The sequence below is a fragment of the Camellia sinensis genome, chromosome 13 (genome assembly GCF_055761805.1).
Source record: "Camellia sinensis isolate YWXY chromosome 13, ASM5576180v1, whole genome shotgun sequence".
Classification (NCBI taxonomy): Eukaryota; Viridiplantae; Streptophyta; class Magnoliopsida; order Ericales; family Theaceae; genus Camellia; species Camellia sinensis.
Genome location: NC_138973.1, coordinates 50547365 through 50564171, shown reverse-complemented (window position 1 = coordinate 50564171; position 16807 = coordinate 50547365). Strand labels below are relative to the sequence as shown.

The window sequence follows — 16807 nt, the reverse complement described above, 5'->3', positions numbered from 1 at the left end:
TGAAACAAACCCCTCCAGCTTGGTATGATAGACTTACTGCCTTTCTTCTTGATAATGACTTTCAAAGGGGTAGTGTGGATAAGACTTTATTTGTGAAACATACTAAGTCTCATATTCTTGTTGCTCAGATTTATGTTGATAATATTGTGTTTGGATCCACTGCTGATCATCTTGTGAAATATTTTTTGAATTACATGACAAATGAGTTTGAGATGAGCATGATGGGAGAGTTGTCTTATTTCTTGGGTCTTCAAATTAAACAGTCTCCTTCGGGTATGTTTGTTTCTCAGACTACGTATGCCAAAAATCTTGTGTCAAAGTTTGGTCTCAAGTCAGCCAAACATGCACGCACTCCCATGAGCACCAGTCTTCACCTTTCCAAAGATTCCTCTAGTACTGATGTTGATCCTACCCTTTATAGGAGTATGATAGGAAGTCTTCTTTACCTCACAGCCAATCGTCCTAACATTGCATTTAGTGTAGGTGTCTGTGCCTATTACCAAGCCAGTCCTAAAGAGTCTCATCTTCTTGCGGTTAAAAGCATTATTAAATATATTAATGGGACACTGGGGGTATGGGGTTTGGTTTTCTACCGATACTACAGCTAAAATTACTGATTTTTCTGATACCGATTGGGCAGGGTGTGCTGATGATAGGAAGAGTATATCCGGGGGGTGTTTTTACCTTAGGAATAATTTGGTTGCTTGGCATAACAAAAAGTAAAATGCCATCTCTCTTTCGACTGCTGAGGCTGAGTACATTGCTACAGGGAGTTGTTGTGCACAAATGATGTGGATGAAGCAAATACAGGTAGTAGATATATGTTTTTTTATGATGTTGATGGGGGTAGTAGATATATATATATATATTTTTTTTTTTTTTTTTTTGCATACTCATTGTGGTTGTTTTTGCGGACTGGACATTTGCAGACATTATATTTGCATGATGATATCGTTTCATATTATTTTCGCATGATGTGTTGGTTTTCTATTTTTGCAGATATTTGGTCCAAGTTGTTTTGTTAAGCTGAGTTGGTTGTGTTGCGTAGGTTGGTTGTTTTCGTTAGCGCGTGTGTTTTCTAGGAAATTGTTAGAATGTTTTATCCAGGAATTGACAAAGGGGGAGATTGTTAGGTCCCTTAGTCTTGTCAATCCCGTGAACAAACATGTTTTATCGAGTTGTAATTTTCCTAAGTTTGTTGTCTTGCTCGCTCAAGCGAAGGAGTTCTCGCTCAAACGAAAATGTTATGCTAGAAGCTGCTTCTGTCTGCCAAAAACCTGAGAAAGAAGATTGTACGCTCAAACGCAGGTAGCATGGCTCGAGCTGCGCTCGAGTGAAGCCACTTAAGGAAAACACGTGTATTTGGTTCCTCGCTCGAGCGAGCTTCGTTGCCCCTGTTTTCTATAAGTACCTGTTTAAGTCTGAATCTAGGGTTAGGTTTTTGAGATCTTCTTTAAGGTGTTTAGGGTTTTCTTTTGGGGTTGTTTACTAGTTTTTCTTGATGTCTTGATTGAGTATTAAACTCATGTTTTGATAAGCACACATCAAGGAGGTTGATTGTTCATATTCAAGAGTGTTTTTCTTCGGTGGAATCCAGAGTTTCAAGCGTGGAGTGTCGAAGGAGTTTGATATTTTGCGTGGTTGTTGATTCGACAATAGAAGTTGTGGATTCAACTTCAATCTAATCAATTCCAAGACGAAGGTCGCGGTGAAATATATACAGAAGATTTGAAGACAAATTAGAAGCGTTTGGGTAATTTGTTTGTTATCTTTGTAATCTTTCTTTCTTCAATAGTGGATTGATTAGTGGCATTCCGCTCGTGGTTTTTTTATCACAATTGAAGGTGCTTCAATTGTGGTTTTTCCACGTAAAAATCGTTCGTATCGATTTATTGTTTTTCAAAAACAACAATCTAAATCACTTTCGTACGTACTTAATGATTTAGATTGTGAGTTTTAATTGATTGGGAATTGGAATAATTAAATCTTGATTTAATCACGAATCACTTAGGTTTTTGAATTTTCATCAAATTCATCCCAAAATCGATTATCTAGGTTGGACGTCTGTCACCTATATATTTGATGAAAGGATAAATGCTCCCTTCATTTGATGAAAAAAGTACCAATTCCTTCATTTGATACCAAACTGATGAAACGGTTGAAGCACCATTTTTATCAGTTTTTCATCAAATTTAAATTTAATTAAAGATCTGATGAAGGATTGAAGATGGTCTTACATGGGATTAGTTTGATTAAATTCTAATAGATTGATTCGATCCTAGGTCCAAAAAGTTATTCTATTCAATTTTAGATTTAGTGTTAACCCAAATCAAATTCATTAATACACACCCTAAGGTGGTGTTTGATAAAGTTGAAAAATGAAAACTGAATATTGAAAATTGAATGTTGAATGTTGAATTTTTTAAACTGAAAAATTGTTTGATAAAAATTTAAGTGTTGAACTAAAAATAAATTGTTTAATATGTATAAGATCAAATTTGAAATTTATTATTTTCAAATTATATATTTTAATTTTTATATTGTGATGGTGGTGGTGGTGATGGTAATTGTGGTGGTTGTGGAGGTAGCGATGGTGGTGGTACTAAGATGACAGTAGTACTTATAGTATCAATGACAACTGCGATGAAGATAGTGGTGGTGGTGGTGACAGCGACATGATGGTGGCAATGGTGGTAGTAGTAGTAGTGGTAGTGATGGCGGTGGCAGCAGCAGCGGTAGCGGTGGTGGTGGTGGTAGTAGCGGTAGCGATAGTGGTGGCGGTGGCATGATGGTAGTAGTTGTGGTGGTAGTAGTAATGATGGTGGTAGTTGTGGCATGATAATGGTGGTAGTAGTAATGGTAGTAGTAATGATAGTGGTAGCGATGTTGGTGGCGGTGGCATGATGGTGGTGGTGGCAGTTGTGGTAGCGATAGTGGTGGTTGCTTATGTTTAATATTTATAAATTCAATCAGAATTAAGTAGATTTCACATGATTTAAAAAAATTTAAAATTTTATCCTACATTTTAAGAGACACTTAAATTTTTAAGTGATACTAATTGTAATTATCAAACCGACTTAATTGATTATCACTTAATACAATTAGTTTTAATTGCTGAATTATTATCCATCATGCCAAATTTTAGGAATAGCACTGCTAGAGTTACTCTGAGGTGACAATTAACATCTTTTAAATTTGATATCTCAAACAATAAACACTCCATCTAATATATCAAATTTATTTATTTTGTTAAATATTTTACTTTGAAACCTTTTTGTCTTAGTTTGTTTTTCTTCAAATTTTTAGACCAAAGTCTCACATAAAATAAACAAAGCTAATGTAGTATCATATAATAAACAAAGAAAAACTCTTGACAAATTTTATAAAAATTGTTGTTCTAAATTGAACCGAATTTTATTTTCATAATTCGATTTAATTTGATTTTTAAATTTTCGTGGTTCAATTTAATTCAAATTACATAAAATTGTAATTAGTAATTTAATTTTAATTTATTTCAAATCCAACCAAATAGAATCATTAAATATTAATTTTTTGAGTTAGCATTTAAGATTTGAATTCTGATTGGAGATGCTTTTAACTTTTTGTCCAAATTAAACTCAAACTTATCCGCAAGTCCAAAGACAATATTTAATTTTAAGAAAAATTCTATTATGTTCATACAAAAAAAAAAAAACTTGATAAGAATGATATGGTAATGTTATTATTATAAATAAATTTATTTTGTTTTAAAATAAAATATTTACAATAAACCGCATAATTATTTAAGAAAATTATATATAAATTTTTATATTTATACATCATTACTCAGATTTTAAAGGGTATCTTCACTTAATCCACTACCTATTTTGCATTTAATTCAAGTTTTGTGTGCCTATGAGGAAGCACGAAAATGTAAAGTCATCATCTAGCATGGTTAGGGGACATAATTTTTATACATAATTTTCAAATAAAATGTTGTGTTATTTCTGATCATTTTATTTTAAGTCAAAGATATCCATCATTATTGTTTATAATTCTAAAAATGTTATTATCAAATCATTTTAATAAAATTTTATTTGTATACTTATTTTATTTCTTAATAAACCATCACATTCTTGACATTTGGTAAAATATATTGCCCTCTAAAAAAACATCATATTCATATTCACTTTATGGTTCGATAAAATTTATTTCACAACATTTTTCATGAAATTTAACAAAAATATAATAAATCTTATAATTTTAATATAATTACATCAATTTCTTTTTAATACGACTAAGATTCAAAATTAATGTAAATGATGTGAAGACACATGAATAAATAAAATAAAATATACATTTCAATGTAAATATGTGACAATATCATTTTTTTTCATCCATATGAATAATGAATTACTGATGAAAACGGAATTATGTGAATTAGAGTTCCAAGAAAGCTCTATATAATTATGTCAAATTTATGAAATTTATTATAATTTTTTTCCAGACATTAATTAATATTACCCCCTCCAAACAGTCAATAATTTTTGGTAGCTTTCCCTAACCTCAAGTTAAATGATTAATATCCAACCAAGACCCAATCTAATATATAAATGTTCCACAATATGTTAAGTTAATTACAGGTTTTAATTTGGGGAATTTTTTTTAAAATTCCTAATATTATGATCTTAGAGGATAAAGGACACCCCAAAAAATTGTAGTAGTTCAGGTCCCAAAAAAAAAAAGGCATATATTGTTTCTAGTTTTTGGACCAAAATACCTACGTGTTTATCTTCTCTCTCCACAATCAACAGAGAAAATGGTTTCCACTTTCTCTAGCAACTGATCTTTTGTACGATCGAGTTCATCTTCTTCGCAATCGAGTTCAACATCTTCACGATTGACAGAGAAAATATCTTTCATTCTCCATGGTCGACAGCGAAAATCTTTATCATTCTTCATCTAGCTTCTTAATTTCTCTAATGCATTTTCATTCTTGATTTCAGTTCATTTTCATCTTTATCTCAATTCAGAGTTAGAGTTTCATTTTCACCACCTCACTCTGTTAAGTTTTTCAATTCCTAAACTAGTTTTTCTCTGGATTTACAATTGATTGTGTCTTGTATTCAGCCTTGGTAAAATTAGGGTTTTGATTTCATAATAATGGTTATTTATTACAATGTGATAATTGCGATTGATTATCTCAAAACCTGGGCCACATTTCTGTGTGATGGTCAGAGAAATTTATAAAAATGAAATTTCTCAGTCATTTTAATGAAAATTTGTAAAAGCATCAAAACCTTATTTTAGTTGATTTTCCCTAGCTAAAGCCCTAGGCCAAATTTCTCTATCTTTATAGACAAATTTGTAAAAGTATCACCTCTTGATCAGTTGATTTTGTTTGCCTAAAAACCTTGGTCAAATTTCTATGTGATGGCTAGAGAAATTTGTAAAAGCGAAATTTCTCTGTCATTTTAGAGAAATTTGTGAAAGTATCAAAACCTTATTTTAGTTTACTTTCCCTGGCTAAAATCGTAGGCCAAATTTCTCTGTCTTTATGGACAAATTTGTGAAAGTATCACCTCTTGATTAGTTGATTTTGTTTGCCTAAAATCCTTTGTCAAATTTCTGTATGATAGCCAAAGAAATTTGTAAAAATGAAATTTTTTTGCCATTTTAAAGAAATTTTTGAAAACACCCAAATCTTATTTTATTTGATTTTCTCTATCTAAAAGCCTAGGCCAAATATCAATGTCTTTATAGAGAAACTTATAAAAGTATCAACCCTTGATCAGTTGATTTTCTTAGGCTAAAAGCCTTAATTAAATTTTTTTATGTAATGGCCAAAGAAATTTGTATATGTGTGATTTTTCTAGTAATGTTGAGATATGAAATTTCTCTAGTTATCACACACTTGCCCCTTAAGATATGAAATTTCTCTGGTTATCACACAGTTACTTAGTACATTCTTGTGCATTCAAATTTATTTGAGTGTGTGCTTGAGCATGTGTGTTTGGAATTTCACTGTCCACTCCCCCCTTGAAATATGAACTTTCTCTATTCATTTCACATTTTCTCTTGTGCATGAGTGTAATTTCGATGGCCAAGTTAATTTTCTATATATCGAGTTTATTCATGTGTGTGTGTGTGTGAAATTTCTCTGCCTAGCACACACTTTCTATCCTCTTGTGTATTTGATTTTCACTGGCCACATTACACTCCACTTTAGATAGAATTTCTCTGGTATGTTCATTTTCTCTAGCCATCACACACTTGCTTAGTGCTCTCTTGTGCATGTTTGCCTATGTGTGTAATTTCTCTGGCCATGTTGTTTTTCTATATGTTATTTTGATTTTCTCTATATTTGTTTATGCTTACTCTGGTAAATTTTTCTACAAATCAACTAGTTTTTCTCTAGAAACATAATTAATTGCATTTTATAATAGCCTTCCATTAATTAGGGTTTCAATTTCATAATAAAAGCCAGATGAATTTGAAAAATGAAATTTCTCTGTGTTTTGAGCTTATTCTTAAAGCTTGTTGTGTGCTTGTTTATTTGGTGGAATTTACTGTGGAATTGATTTTCTATTAAAGATTTCTCTGTTGTTTTTAAATGTCTCTACTCCCATACGTTTTTTAATATACATCAACCTCTCTTTCCTTCAAATTTGATTCAAGTTCAATTCATTCAAATTTCTCTGCTGTGTAATTTTGTCTGGCATGTTTAATTTATTTAGTGGAATTTACTGTGGAATTCATTTTCTCTTGCATGTTTATTTGATGGAATTTACTGTGGAATTGATTTTATCTCTTGTGAAATTGATTTTCTATTGAAAATTTCTCTATTATTTTTAAATTTCTCTGATCCCTTACATTTTTTAATATACACTAACCTCTCCTTCCTTCAAATTTGATTCAAGTTCAATTCAATCAAATTTCTCTGTTGTGTAATTTTCTCTAGCATATTTAATTTATATTGCTTTGTTGATTTTCTCTGGCTAGTTTTGTATTCATATGTTTAATTTTCTTAATTATTAAAAATTTCTCTGACATGTGTACTCTCGTGTGTGTAATTTTCTCTTGCATGTTTAATCTTCTCTGGTATGTGTAATTTTCTCTAGCGTGTTTAATTTTATCTGACAACATTAATTTATGTTGCTTCTTTGATTTTCTCTGGCTAATTGTGTGCTTGTAACTGTAATTTTCTTGGGAATTTAATGTTGACATCTTAATGTTTTCATTGTCTAAAAATGGCAAAACGCAACAGCAACATCAAAACACCAAAAACACCAAAAAAGAAACAAAAAGTTTCTGAGTCTGCCACTTATGATCTGAGATCAAAACACAATAGCAGCAAAACACCACAAACACCATACAAAAAAATAAATAAATAAAAATAAAAAAATGAAGAAGTCCAAGTCCAAGAGGTAACTAGTATCAAGAAGAAGACACCAACTCCAAACGTCTCAAGCTCAAAGGGAAAAAGACCTGTGAAACTTCAAAGGAAGAGAGCTAGTTACAGCATTCAAAGGAATAGCCCTTTAATTTTTATTTTATTTTTTTTTTTTTTTTTGGATATATTGAAGGAATGATGATGGTTGATATATATGTATATATATATATTTTTTTTTGACTAATGTAAACTTCAAAATTTCGTTGCTATCAATGATTCAATATTTTTTTTTTTGCTGATGATTCTTTATGTCTTGTTCATAATGCATGCTAAGTGGTGATTATCAACACAATGTACACAGAGAAATTATATTTGTAAAGAAAGTTCTCTAGTTTGAAGTCACCAAAATTTCAAAGAGAAAATTCTAATAACAAAGAAATTTATCTGATATGATGCAAAGAGGGGGCCTTTTGATCGTGTAATTTGTAGTGCATTGTGTTGGTACAAAACAATGGACAAAGTAATTCACACCATCCAATTCAAAAAATACAATGCACAAAGTAATTTTCTCTGGTATTAGAAAATTTCTCTGAATGAATTTGACTGGTATTATAAACACTCTGCCTAAAGTATGTTTTGCACTAATCTAGAAATTACAAAGAAAATTTAGAACAAGCTCAGAGAAAATTACAAAACACAATGCACAATAGATACATTATCTTGTAATACGATCCATACACATACAAATTTCTCTCTATTAACCAATATCAAAAAATGCAACATAAATTCCACTAACATCCTCAAATGTAAACTGAAAACCAATTTTAATAACATACTTGCACAAAACAGTACGAAACTCAACCACGCCATCCTCAAACTTTTGTCCAACACTTCTAATATTATTTTGCCAACCAGCTGACAATAACACATTTTCTTGGTGAGAACAAAACTTAAAAAGTGAATTCTTTTCAATATCCACAAGCCTATCACATTCACCATGCGCAACATCTACCCAATTAGACTCCACTTCATCCTCTTGATCAGAAGTACTATACCTAGGGGTGTTCGCGGATCGGTTTTGTGCGGTTTGCGGTTCGGTTTTGTCACGACCCGCTTCCCGTACCCAAGGGTTAGGTATCGTGATGGCCAGTAACCGAGGTTACCTCCGGCCAAATCTTTAAACAATTTAATAAACGCAAGCGGAAGAAATATTTAAATAAGGGTACTAAAATAATCATTGGAGCTTCTATTTTTATTACAAAAGGTATTGACCAAAAAAGTCGATTTTTACATAAAAAAAAATACATCAATAAAAGTGCTTCGTGCCTACTCCACACGCTGGTCCCGACATGTCACCTGAAAGTGGTAAAAAAACTATAAGCTCATGGCAGAGTGAGAAATATTATACTAAGAGTATAAGGCATAAAATTCACCATGGATACTTAGTTAGGCCAAAAAGAGCTTGATACATATAATACGAAAATCATTTGATATATACTTCAGATCATTTCACATATAATACGGATATCACTATACAACCATAACCACGGTACACCACTAAGTGCCAAGCACTACACTGCTCAATGGATCCACGACAAACACTGGACCACAAAGTGGTCAATCACTAAGCCCATGGTTATTTAAGTCCCCCAAGGCATGGGACTCACTAAGCCAATGGTTATTTAAGTCCCCCAAGGCATAGGACTCACTAAGCCAATGGTTATTTAAGTCCCCCAAGGCATGGGACTCCCGTGGTGGTACTTACAAAACATATTTTCATATAAGGTCATAGCCAAATATTCTTTAAAAGCAAAACAGACAAATCCATAGGTTTCCTTTTAAGCAAATAGAATTCAGAAATAAAACCACGTAACTGAAACCTTTATAAAACATAACTTTTATAAATATATTAATAAAACATAACTTGGATAAAATAGGTTTTGGTAAGTCAAAACATAAGTAAAATATATTTTGGTGACTCAAGGTATAATATAACTCACCTTAACTTTAATACCTTACTCTTTCTTTTCACCATCAAAGACCCTTTTAGCTTCCACAATTCTTCCCTTCTTTTTCTCTCTTTTCTTTTCCTTTTCTTTTCTTTCTCTCTTCCTTTCTTTTTCTTTCTTCCTGCCGTTTCCTCTCCAGGCGCCTCCGTATTTATAGGGGAAAAAGGCGCTACGTGGCAGATTCAGTAATAATTATATAGATTCGTTCTTATCCTTAATAGATATTTAAGATAATTACCATTTGACCCAATATTTTAATATAATTATATAAATAATTTAATTTTTAATTAAATTACAATTTATTATATACTAACAGAAATTAATTATTTATTTTAATACCACACACATTATTATTTATATTTTGATCCCTAAACTTTTAATAATTATATTATTTTACAAAATTACACATAATAATATATAATAAATTATATATTTTCTTAACTGAGATTAAATAATATTAGTATAAATTCTACAGAATAATTAGAAATCTGGGTCGTCACAATCTTCCCTCCTTTTAAAATTTCGTCCTCGAAATTTGTTATATGTAAGCTATCCGCTGCGCACTCTGATAAATATGTATTAGATGATTAATCTGATAGAAATAGTACCTCAGAAAAAAACTTTACCAAAAATAACTCACTGTCTAGTTGTTAAAAATTGGTTTGGGCCAAAATGAGAAATAAGAAGCTGACTTTAAAAACTTTTCACTCGTATTGTTTACGATAAAAATAAATAAAAATGAAAACACAATGACAGAATTATATACAAAAATGAAAAAAATTTGGAATGAACTTTTCATTGATGAGAAATAGTTTCAAAATTAGTATCTTTATAATTTGAACCCACTTTTAAAACATCAAAATAAATTTTTTTTTTTTAAATACTAAACTGAAAATTTTATATATATTTAATTATATTATAATTTTGGTGGGTGCTTGAACTCGTCATCCTTTTTTTTTTCTTGTCATTCTTTTACTATAACAAATATAAATTATGTCTAAAATCCTTCACAAATGAGGCACACTAAAAAAAAATTATTATATATATATAAAATCATATAAAATTATAATATAATTAAATCGACGAATAAAATATAATATTTAGGTACCAATTACCCGCTATCTCACTTCTTAAATGTGCATGTGTCCTATGCTCCAATGATGATTTTTTTTTTTTCTTAAAACCATTGCTCTGATACCATTTGTCACGACCCGCTCCCCGTACCCAAGGGTTAGGTATCGTGATGGCCAGTAACCGAGGTTACCTCCGGCCAAATCTTTAAACAATTTAATAAACGCAAGCGGAAGAAATATTTAAATAAGGGTACTAAAATAATCATTGGAGCTTCTATTTTTATTACAAAAGGTATTGACCAAAAAAGTCGATTTTTACATAAAAAAAAATACATCAATAAAAGTGCTTCGTGCCTACTCCACACGCTGGTCCCGACATGTCACCTGAAAGTGGTAAAAAAACTATAAGCTCATGGCAGAGTGAGAAATATTATACTAAGAGTATAAGGCATAAAATTCACCATGGATACTTAGTTAGGCCAAAAAGAGCTTGATACATATAATACGAAAATCATTTGATATATACTTCAGATCATTTCACATATAATACGGATATCACTATACAACCATAACCACGGTACACCACTAAGTGCCAAGCACTACACTGCTCAATGGATCCACGACAAACACTGGACCACAAAGTGATCAATCACTAAGCCCATGGTTATTTAAGTCCCCCAAGGCATGGGACTCACTAAGCCAATGGTTATTTAAATCCCCCAAGGCATAGGACTCACTAAGCCAATGGTTATTTAAGTCCCCCAAGGCATGGGACTCCCGTGGTGGTACTTACAAAACATATTTTCATATAAGGTCATAGCCAAATATTCTTTAAAAGCAAAACAGACAAATCCATGGGTTTCCTTTTAAGCAAATAGAATTCAGAAATAAAACCACGTAACTGAAACCTTTATAAAACGTAACTTTTATAAATATATTAATAAAACATAACTTGGATAAAATAGGTTTTGGTAAGTCAAAACATAAGTAAAATACATTTTGGTGACTCAAGGTATAATATAACTCACCTTAACTTTAATACCTTACTCTTTCTTTTCACCATCAAAGACCCTTTTAGCTTCCACAATTCTTCCCTTCCTTTTCTCTCTTTTCTTTTCCTTTTCTTTTCTTTCTCTCTTCCTTTCTTTTTCTTTCTTCCTGCCGTTTCCTCTCCAGGCGCCTCCGTATTTATAGGGGAAAAAGGGGCTACGTGGCAGATTCAGTAATAATTATATAGATTCGTTCTTATCCTTAATAGATATTTAAGATAATTACCATTTGACCCAATATTTTAATATAATTATATAAATAATTTAATTTTTAATTAAATTACAATTTATTATATACTAACAGAAATTAATTATTTATTTTAATACCACACACATTATTATTTATATTTTGATCCCTAAACTTTTAATAATTATATTATTTTACAAAATTACACATAATAATATATAATAAATTATATATTTTCTTAACTGAGATTAAATAATATTAGTATAAATTCTACAGAATAATTAGAAATCTGGGTCGTCACAGGTTTTGACCCGCCCGCATCTATGCGGTTTAGGAAAAAGTCAACCTGCAACCGCCCGCAGTGCGGTTTGCGGTTTGTGCGGATAGGGTTTGTAGATGTGCGGGCGGTTGCGGGCGGTTTGCGGTTTACACTTTTTTCTTTAAAAATTAATTTTTAAGTTTTTTTTTCCCATCGAATTTAGGCATTAAATTCATTTTATATATTTGTGATCATTTGATAACAATTTTTTGATGAGTTTACAAATAAAAATTGAATATCACTAGCATTTTTGTCATGAAAAAAATGTATATCAATGCATTAAAGGTTGTACTCAATTAGAATTGTCAATTCAATAATCAAACTAGAAGCTTCATCGATCACCAAAAGAAAAATTTTATTAGGAAAAAGTGGATGAGTCATCAATGAAAATCATATAAGAAACCAAGTTTAGGACTTGATAATTCTACGACATTAAGAAAGTTGAGAAATACTTAAAAATAAGGATCCTAGTATCATAGAGAACATAATGGTGCTCCTGTTAAAGTTACAAAGTTGGTATATAAAAAATAATAATAATAATACTAATTAAAGTGCGGGCGGTTTTTGCGGGTTGCGGTTTTAACCCGCGACCCGCCCGCAACCCGCAAATTTGTCATATTTCAAACCGCATCCGCCCGCATTATGTTTGCGAAACCGCCCATTTATATGCGGGTTGGGCGGGTTGGGCGGTTTGAGCGGTTCGGATAAACCGTTGCCCACCCCTAACTATACCTAACAACTGAAACATTAACCGTGTTAACACCATATACATAAACAACCTCCAACATATTTAGAAAACTAATATTATTTCGAACCATACAATTCAGAAGGCCCACAATACAATATGAAATAGAGATCGTTTCAGGTTTCAAATTCTCCATGTTTTACACAAAATGCCAACTAATTCCTCAAAGTTAAATTTGCATGAAACATTAATGACAATAGTATCATTCCTATATTTGCACAGTAACAACACTGCACTATCCATCTAAATTGCAAAAAAACACAAAAAATAACTTGTTCAATATAAAAACACATAAAAAGCACAACATAAAAAATAACATAAACATACAAACTTACGCAAAAACAAAAACACATTCACATCAAAACACAAAATGCTAACTATTCCACAAAACACAATAAAAATCACAAAGAAAATTAGATTTACTCATAAAACATCAATTAATTCCCCAATCCATATATCTAATCCAAAGAACATTAAAAATAAAAAATAACAAACTTATAATAACATGTCCAAATAAAATTATGATTTTCTCTGGATTGTAATAACAAACTTATAATTTTCTCTCGACCACAAATAAAAATCCAGAGAAATTTACAAACTTATATTCACTTTCAAGATCACAAAAACAAAAACACATTCACATCAAAACACAAAATGCTAAGTATTCCACACAAACACAGAGAAAATCACAGAGCAGATTTGTTTTGTTCACAAAATATTCAATTGAGAAAATTAAAAATCAAAAATAACAAACTTATAATAATATGTCCATATGAAATTATATTTTCTCTGTGATTTTCACTGGACTGCAAACTTACAATTTTCTCTGTGATTATAACATGTCCCTATGAAATTATAATTTTCTCTGTGATTTTCTCTGGATTACAAACTTATAATAACATGTCCATATGAAATTATAATTTTCTCTGTGATTTTCATTAGATTATAATAACAAACTTACAAATTTCTATGGATTACAAAGAAAAGTCCAGAAAAAATAGAGAACAAAACTTAGAAAACAAAAAATGATATGCATATTGATGAAAAAACAGAGAACAAAACTTATCATTGATAAGCATGTTGATGAAAAACAGAGAACGAAAAATGAACTCCAAAAATCAAATCAACTCCATTGAGCTGGACTCTCTCTGAAATTGATCAAAAACAGAGAACGAAAAATGAACTCTAAAAATCAAAATCAACTCAATTGAGTGGGTCTCTCTCTAAAATTGATCAATAACAGAGAACGAAAAATCAACTCCAAAAATCAAAAACAACTCCACTTAGCTGGCCTCTCTCTCAAATTGATCAAAATTAAAAACAAAAACCCAATTCAAAATACACTCGAAAAACTAATATGAAATCAGAATCCTTATATACAAATTAAATCAAAAATCGAAATCCATTTGCAATGTCCATCGAAACATACCTAATTCAACTCCACTGGAAATCAAATAAAAAACAATCAACACCACTGTAATACCTACACAATCACATCAATCTTTATCGTTAACTCCACTGCAACACCTACGAAATCTCCTACAAAATTTCCATCGTCAAGTTCACTGCAACACCTACGAAATACCCATGAAATCTCCTACAAAATAGTAATAAAATCTTCAATTTGCCAAAATCCAAAAGAATGTATCTTATAAAGGAGGGTAGATTAGGTATTTTACAACATAAAATAAGGTTTAGGGACCTTAGGAATCAAAAAATATTATTGTGGACCTCTTCTTCTGCCTAAAGTTGGGTGGGGATCTTAGGCCAATTGTAACAACCCTCGTCACTGTTTACCGGTTAACCACTGATTACTGCTAAACTAAGACTGATTGTGATTGATAACTGAAGTAATTGAACTGATTGTAATACTGAACTAACTGACTGAAATCTGAAACTGATTGATTGACTGTATCTATTTAAATGCATTTTTTATCTGTTGCTTGTTAATTGATCTGTTCATGTTTTTATGGTTAATTTGCGAATTGAAGGCCTTATCGGCGACCGAATCTGAAATTGATTGATGTTCTATGATCGTTAGAATTAATGTGAATTTATGGTATATTTATCTGATAACTGATTTGGTATGATTATTAGATTAAATATTGATAAATTGCATAGTTGGCCTTAATTACATTAGTGCCACCTAGTGACCCACTACTTGGACTATTGTTGAGCCTTATTACACTCTATACAAAACTTTTTCATCAGCCTTTCCTTGTCTCAACCGACCAAGAGAGGGAGAAGGAGAGAATTGATTTGTTCTTGAGAGAATTGCTTGGAAATTAGGAAGATTAAAGGAGTTCTTGCAACATTAAGCCTCCATACCTCTAATTCAAGACTTAGGTAAGGAAATTCAACCTTTTATTGTTGCGTTTATGAATGTTCATCCATGGTTCTTGTGTTCTTAGTGACCTAAGCCTAGAACTAGCTCAAGTTGTTGAATTAAGAGCTCATGCCTTGCATGCATGCCTATATTGTTGAATTTTGAGTTGATTCCATAGAGAATTGTCACATACATGCTCATAGTTATGTTAAGGCTATGTTTTCATCTTGTCCTTGGAAGGAATTGGCTCATTAGAGCATGAAATTGAGCTTTGAAATGGTTGAAATTCATGCATGTTTGCATGTTCTTCATATTCATGAAAATTGGTTTCAAATTGAGTTGTTTGTAACACCCTTGGGCCTCGATTTGACAAATTGAGCTTTGAATCATGTTAAAGTATGAGTTTTGATATGTTTTCTGGAAAATTGGCCCAAGAGGATCGAAATTTATGGTTTAAAACTTGGTTTTGAGCTTGAGGCTCAAATCTGGAATTTTCAGAATTTGGACTCACACTCGAGCGGGGTGACTGGCGCTCGAGCGTGGAAATCATGCTCCCAGCATCTTGTTCTGTTTTGAAGTCCGCTCGAGCGGAATAATTGACGCTCGAGCGGGACATTGTGTCTCATGCTCGAGCAGGTGTCGAGCGCCCAATCGAGCGTGATTTTCGCCTATCCAGCACTTTTGACTATTTTGCAGAACGCTCGAGCGGTAAGTCTACGCTTAAGTGGAAACCTTTGTCTGCATGTCCGCTCGAGCGGAGTAACCTACGCTCGAGCGTGACCCCTGTTTTCTGAAAAGTCTGAAAATGTTTTTAAAGTGCATCTTTGCATCCTCATCTCATCCTTGACATTCTTAGGCCTAGTTTAAGGCATCTTAATGAGGATATAGATGTAGAACACACCGAGGCAATTAGGGATTAAGTTATTATTTCCCAACTGTGTAACTTAGTGTATGTTCAATCTGTCACTGTGTAGGGTTGGCGACTGGGGACGCGCTCTAGCTTTACTGTAGCCCAGAACTCTGTGAGTAACAACTGTGTAAAGATATGTTCAAAATGATTATCTTCTGAACAATTGAACTGTACTGCTTTCTGAACTGATACTGTTGATTGAATGAATATATGTCCTATATTCTGAACTGTACTGTGACATCCTTAGCAACTATTGTTTACTGTTTACTGTTACAGAGATCTCTGTCGGTTCCCTTGTTGGAACCACTACTGTTTATTAATAGATGGCCATCATTTACTGTTCGGTCTTTTAAGACCTACTGTTTACTGCACTGTTATGCTAATGGATGTACCACATATGACTGAATGACCGATATACTGAATTAATGAACTGTTTTTATTACTGTAAGGACATTTATTCTTAACCCCTTTACGCATTGTGTTATTCACTAGGCTTTAGCTCACTGCTCATATATATATGTAGATGTTCAGGCAGTGTTATGGTACACAAGCTTTTGTGAAGTTAATTATCACAAATATTATAATTAGATCATTTTCAATCATAACAAAAAAAATAGTTATAACTAAACACCGCATAAGGTGTAACCAAATACCTTTTGAATCATAACCAAAATAATGTTATAATCAATAGTTATAACTAATATCATAATAGGTTGTCACCAAAGACTACAACTGGGGCATATAAAATTTTCCTAAATGGTAAATTGTTTGTCAATTTTATATATGCAAACAAAGATAAAATAAGTATTTAAAAAAA

At 31.7% G+C, this 16807-nt stretch overlaps 1 long non-coding RNA gene across 1 annotated transcript; it reads right to left on the bottom strand.

Moving 5' to 3' along the window:
• Nucleotides 1-8581: 8581 nt before the first annotated feature.
• On the bottom strand, nucleotides 8582-9465 carry LOC145805811 (uncharacterized). The gene is made up of 2 exons (XR_014347962.1): nucleotides 9373-9465; nucleotides 8582-8728 (listed from the first exon to the last, which is right to left on the bottom strand). It is a non-coding gene; the product is annotated as an uncharacterized LOC145805811 (long non-coding RNA).
• Between the last annotated feature and the right edge of the window lie 7342 nt (nucleotides 9466-16807).